This window comes from Carassius carassius, chromosome 33 (assembly GCF_963082965.1).
Source record: "Carassius carassius chromosome 33, fCarCar2.1, whole genome shotgun sequence".
Taxonomy (NCBI): Eukaryota; Metazoa; Chordata; class Actinopteri; order Cypriniformes; family Cyprinidae; genus Carassius; species Carassius carassius.
The window spans coordinates 19,172,872-19,178,227 of NC_081787.1; the positions used below are offsets into that span (position 1 = coordinate 19,172,872).

The window sequence follows — 5,356 nt, forward strand, 5'->3', positions numbered from 1 at the left end:
GTAAGTGTCACGCCCTCACTTCAGATATTTTGATACTACCTATCATTTTATGATAGAAATCAATCAGAGGTCAATAAAGAATATATATTTCTACCAAAAAAAAAGGTTTTCAGGACTTTGAAAAATGTGAAACAAATCGAATAAAGTAAAGAAGGTGACTGCATTAAATCAAAACTGTCGCAACCATCCCCAGTCTCTCCAATAACTAAAGGCTGGCCCAAACTAAAAGTTTTTTCATACACATTCATACACAACCTTCTGATTATGAACACGGGAAATGTTGTGTGGTCAAACGTGACTTTAGCGTAAACAATGGTGGCAAAAATAATATGCCACATTTAAAGAGATAGTTCACCCAAAATCAGATAGCTAGTACATTCTGTAGAAATATCAAGTTAATTGGGACTTTACCTAGAATTGTCGGAAGAGGAGAATTTGGCCAAAAATCAACCCGAATATTTTCTTTAAAAGGAAATGAAATTACAATTTTTAACCACTGAAGAAAACTGAGAAAAGAATACTGTCTATACCCAAACTAAACAGACCAGCATATTAATACATCAAATTAATTTTCCCTTAGAAGCACAAACAGATGGGGTATAGTGATATTATTTGTTTAAAGCATTCAGATCTAACCCAAGGTGTTACGTAATGAAAATTGGAATTACGAAAACTGTAGTTACATTCAGTTTATCTAAAATAAGACAGCTTCTTCACAAACACTCAGAAAATAAAACTGTTCGACACAGCCCTGTTGAAGAGTTGGGAAACACTTTGGAAATGTTCCAGGCCCTTTCTTGGCCAGCACTGGATTAATCCTTGTTATTTTCCTTGAATTGAGAACAGCCATTAATATTTAATTTACACAACATACACACTTGCTTTAATACACAAACACACACAAACACACACACACAAGGCCAGGTAATAGTCTCAATAGTCCCAAATTTCCATTTGGGAATCTGTTAAAGCTGTTGACCCTGCAGTAATTTAGATTGATATTTACAATCACATGGTCCCGTTTAACTCCGACCAGTGGACAAACATTTGTATATCTTTGCATATGTGCTCCCAAACTCTTCAAACAGGACAAGTTATGTGATCAACAACAAAAAAAGAGAAATAATCAAACCCTGCAGTAATCACACATACTTTACATTCAGATGACATGAATACATCTTGTTTAAGGTGTATGGGTAGAATTAGAAAATAACGTGACATGATTGTTCTGTACAGAAGCTCTTGTGTACTGACATTCTAGAAAACATACTATACAAACCTCTGCCTCGTCGTCACACGAGTCTCCACCTCTCTTAAATCAGCCTTCATTAAAAAGCAGGTAGAATTCAGACTCCAATTTGAGGGAAATATGTAGGTCAGTGGAAGAGGTTGTTCATTATGGCAGACAGAAGGAACAAGATGCAGATGAGTCAATTTCATGAGCATCCAGAGACTGACATAAAAGCAATTACTGACCAACTGATGACTGCCGTTTCATTCTAACAAAACAAATTTAAGCCTTAAGCTTGCATGTAAACCCCAAAACCTACATTAAGAAAAAACTATAAGATGTTTTGGTAATACAGTAATGATCATTTGTAGTTAAAATGTGCTTAATTTTCATAAAAAAATAAATTTCATGATCAATGCAAAAAAAAAAAAAAAAAAAAAAAAAAAAAAAATAGTATATATATATATATATATATATATATATATATATATATATATATATATATATATATATATATATACACACACACGCAAACACAAACACACGCACACTAAAATATGCTTCATTTTCTATAATATTCATTTTGAAATACAACCTGGACATGTTCCTGAATTAATTCATGAATTAAGACATGAATTAATTCAGAAACATCCAGATTATAAAAACCAGAGGTAGCATATGAAGATTTGTGTTTCACCACAAGTATTTCCCTCTCTATGAACCATTTTGTCCAAAGAAAGCAATTGTGATGTGAAAAAACTGGCTGTTTTCACTGTTTCCAAACCCTTGAAACCACAGACAGACAAACAGTGATCAATTTAAAAGCACTTATGGAACTTAAATGTGTTCCAATACACTTTTAGAGGAAAAAATTATTTTCCTTAAAACTGTCAATTGTCTCATTCCCTGACAGTCACATATGTTAAATGAGAGATGGTCTGACTGATATGACTTATCAAAATAAAAACTTATGATGGGTCTCCGTTAAACGTCAGTGGATTTCAAGAAACTTATTTTCTAAAATTGTTCTCGATTCAGTTCTCAAATGAAAACATCTGAAATAAGGCTGGACTAAAACATTTTTATCAGATGAAGTATAAAAACAATTGCAGAGCTAATTTAAAAACTCAACCCAGTTACCAAACGGAAACGAATATAAATAAATTACAGATGCATCTAATAATTCAAAACAGGAGCAAATTAACCTGTGATACACAAATCCTAATGAATCTGTGACCTAATGGAGTGAATCTCATGAAATCTATCAAGAACATGACCAGGTCACATTTCATACCAAAAGAAATTAGATTTTACATTAAGAAAATGAAGCATTTTGTCCCATTAAGATTTAAGTATTTTTCCTGTGAACACTGAGCCCGCCCAGTTCTCATTACCTTAATACAAAGAAATGGTGCAATATTTAAAGGGATAGTTCACCCAAAGATTTTTGTCATCATTTCCTCACCCTCATGTCATTCCAAACCTGTAAGAAACACTGGAAGTGAATGGCTACCAGCAACTGACTGGTTACAGTTTTTCAAAAAATCTTTTTTTTTTTCTTATTTTCTGTTGAACAAAAGAAACTCATACAGGTTTGTTACAATATGAGGGTCAGTAATTAATTTCTGGGAAAACTGTCCCTTTACATTGAGAAATATCATGCTTAAATTTATTGTATAGATTTTTTGCCAATTTACAATTAAGAATGTCTTTTATTACACAATTTATATTGCAATACAGTAGAAATCACAGTATGATGGTACAAAAAAAATGTAAATGTCAATTATAAATCTCAAAATAAAATACTGATGCATTACAGTAATGACAATGTCAATGTAAAAATTATATATATATACATTTCTGTCCCTTGTATTTTCTCCTAAACTGAGAATTATGGGTATAATTTTATTAGATTACAGTGACTGTCTGTAATCATATCACATTGGATCTGAATGAGGCATCTAAAGTTGTTGAAGTCTCACTGTCTTTTGCTGTAGACTATCTCTCTTGTTCGTCAGAGCTGGCCTTATGCTCCGCCTTCTCAGTGGGCATGTCCAGTACTGGATTAACAAATCGCTCAAAGTCCTCGTCAGCAAGGTCACTACTGTCCTCGGGATGTGCGATTACAAAGTCATTCTCCCACTCCAAAGCTTTAGAGTCCTCAGAGGTGGAGGACCTAGACCTGTTATCTAGCAAACTCCGGACTGTGCCAGCTTCAGCCGAGTATTCAGGCAGAATTATTCCTTGTCTGTTATTTATTTTTGAAGCCATTATCCATGCCATTCGGAATAAGGAATTCGGCTTCAGGCACACCCCTATTTACATATTCTAATTTTACATGCAACATAGATAAGGTCATAGAAATTAAAAGCTAAACGCAATATTGTAATCCTAAAATTCACGTCGTACTTGCAAACTCTTTATGGTTAATGCGTGCTTGAGTAGTCGATTGTTTCCGACAGCGCTGACTAGTGGTTGAAGTAGTCGATCACTCGACTAGTCCATGCAAGCCCTAATTACAAAAGATAATAGTTATTTTAAGCTGTAATAATATTTTAGAATATTATTTTTTATAATAAAACAGTGATAAAACTGCTTTACAAAAACTACAAAGATTTTTCTGTACAAAAATGTCTCACAATGTCTCAGTTAAGTAATATTTAATACAGTAGATAACATGAACTAACAATGAGCAATACATTTTTTCAAAAATTATACATGTTTGTTAAGGTTAGATGAGGTAAAATAGACAATTTTCCTTGTTTGTTCACATTGCATTGATGTTATAAGACATAAATGCTGATTTTGTAAGTTTATTAATAAATATACAAATTTACAGGAAGTAGGGCTGGACGATAATTACCTAAAGTCAAAACCTCGATTAATTGAACATTTTACCTCGATTACCATAACATGTGCCTGCCTATATCATAACCCCACTGCCACCATAGGCAACTCGATCCACAACGTTGACATCAGCAAACCGCTCACCCACACGACTAGGGTTGGGTATCGTTTAAATTTGAACGATTCCGAGTCCGATTCCGATTCCGATTCCGATTCCTTGTTTCGATTCCGGTTCCCAACGATTCTCGATTCAGATTCTTTTAAGAGGCAGGGTCAAAAAAAGTTTAAGATATTTTAAATGAGCTTAACTAACCAACTGTCTTTCTGAAGAAAATAGTCTGATCTTCTCCATCAATTTGAATTCTATGAACTTTTTACTTTTTATTAACTTTACTATGAATTTCTCACAGGGCTGTTTTCAACTACAATATAAATATCAAATCTATGAACTTGAATATTATATAAATATTATTAATTATGAATATATTTTCACAGGGGTACACTTTCCTCAAGAGAGCTTTATTTTTGAAAACCTCACAAACATTTACACATGACAGCGTATGATACTGCAGGTACTTAAACATTACCATTACTTAAACATTACCAGAGGAAGAGGCAGCGGAGGACGGTCGGCGCAGCGCGTCAAATACAGGGCACACATTTACTTGCACTCCATGACATCGGAGGTGCTTTATCATGTTTGACGTGCACCCTCCTATGCACGAAACAATCTTGCTGCAAATGTTGCATTTTGCCGAGATTTCGTTTTGTTTCGAAAAGTGAAGCCACACTTTGGACCGCCGACGCACGCTGTCCATGTTCGATCGCTCGATATACCAAAACTTCCGGTGGACGCTTCTTCGTTGGTGTTCAGCGGTTTCTTCTTCCGGTCGGCGCCGGGCGGACTGTGAATCGAAACTTTTTTTTCTCTCTTTCTTTTAAGCTTTAGGAATCGAAACTAGGAATCGAAATTAAAACTTTTGAACGATACCGGGAAAATCGCAAAGCTAGTCCCGGTTCCACTCGATACTCGATTCTCGATACCCAACCCTACACACAACTCCATACACGCTGTCTGCCATCTGCCCTGTTCAGTGAAAACCGGGATTCATCCGTGAAGAGAACACCACTCTAAAGTGCCAGACGCCAACAAATGTGAGCATTTGCCCACTCAACATCCAGCATGATGCGGCTCGGTGTTCATCTTCAGATTTCTCTTCACAGCAGTTCAGTCAGTGTACTGTTTGAGTACATGAATTACTCCGGGATATTGGTTTG

The 5,356-nt window shown here is 35.0% G+C and overlaps 1 long non-coding RNA gene across 1 annotated transcript; it reads right to left on the reverse strand.

Moving 5' to 3' along the window:
• Positions 1–620: 620 nt before the first annotated feature.
• LOC132114290 (uncharacterized) lies at positions 621–1,312 on the reverse strand. The gene is made up of 2 exons (XR_009425280.1): positions 917–1,312; positions 621–792 (listed from the first exon to the last, which is right to left on the reverse strand). It is a non-coding gene; the product is annotated as an uncharacterized LOC132114290 (long non-coding RNA).
• Between the last annotated feature and the right edge of the window lie 4,044 nt (positions 1,313–5,356).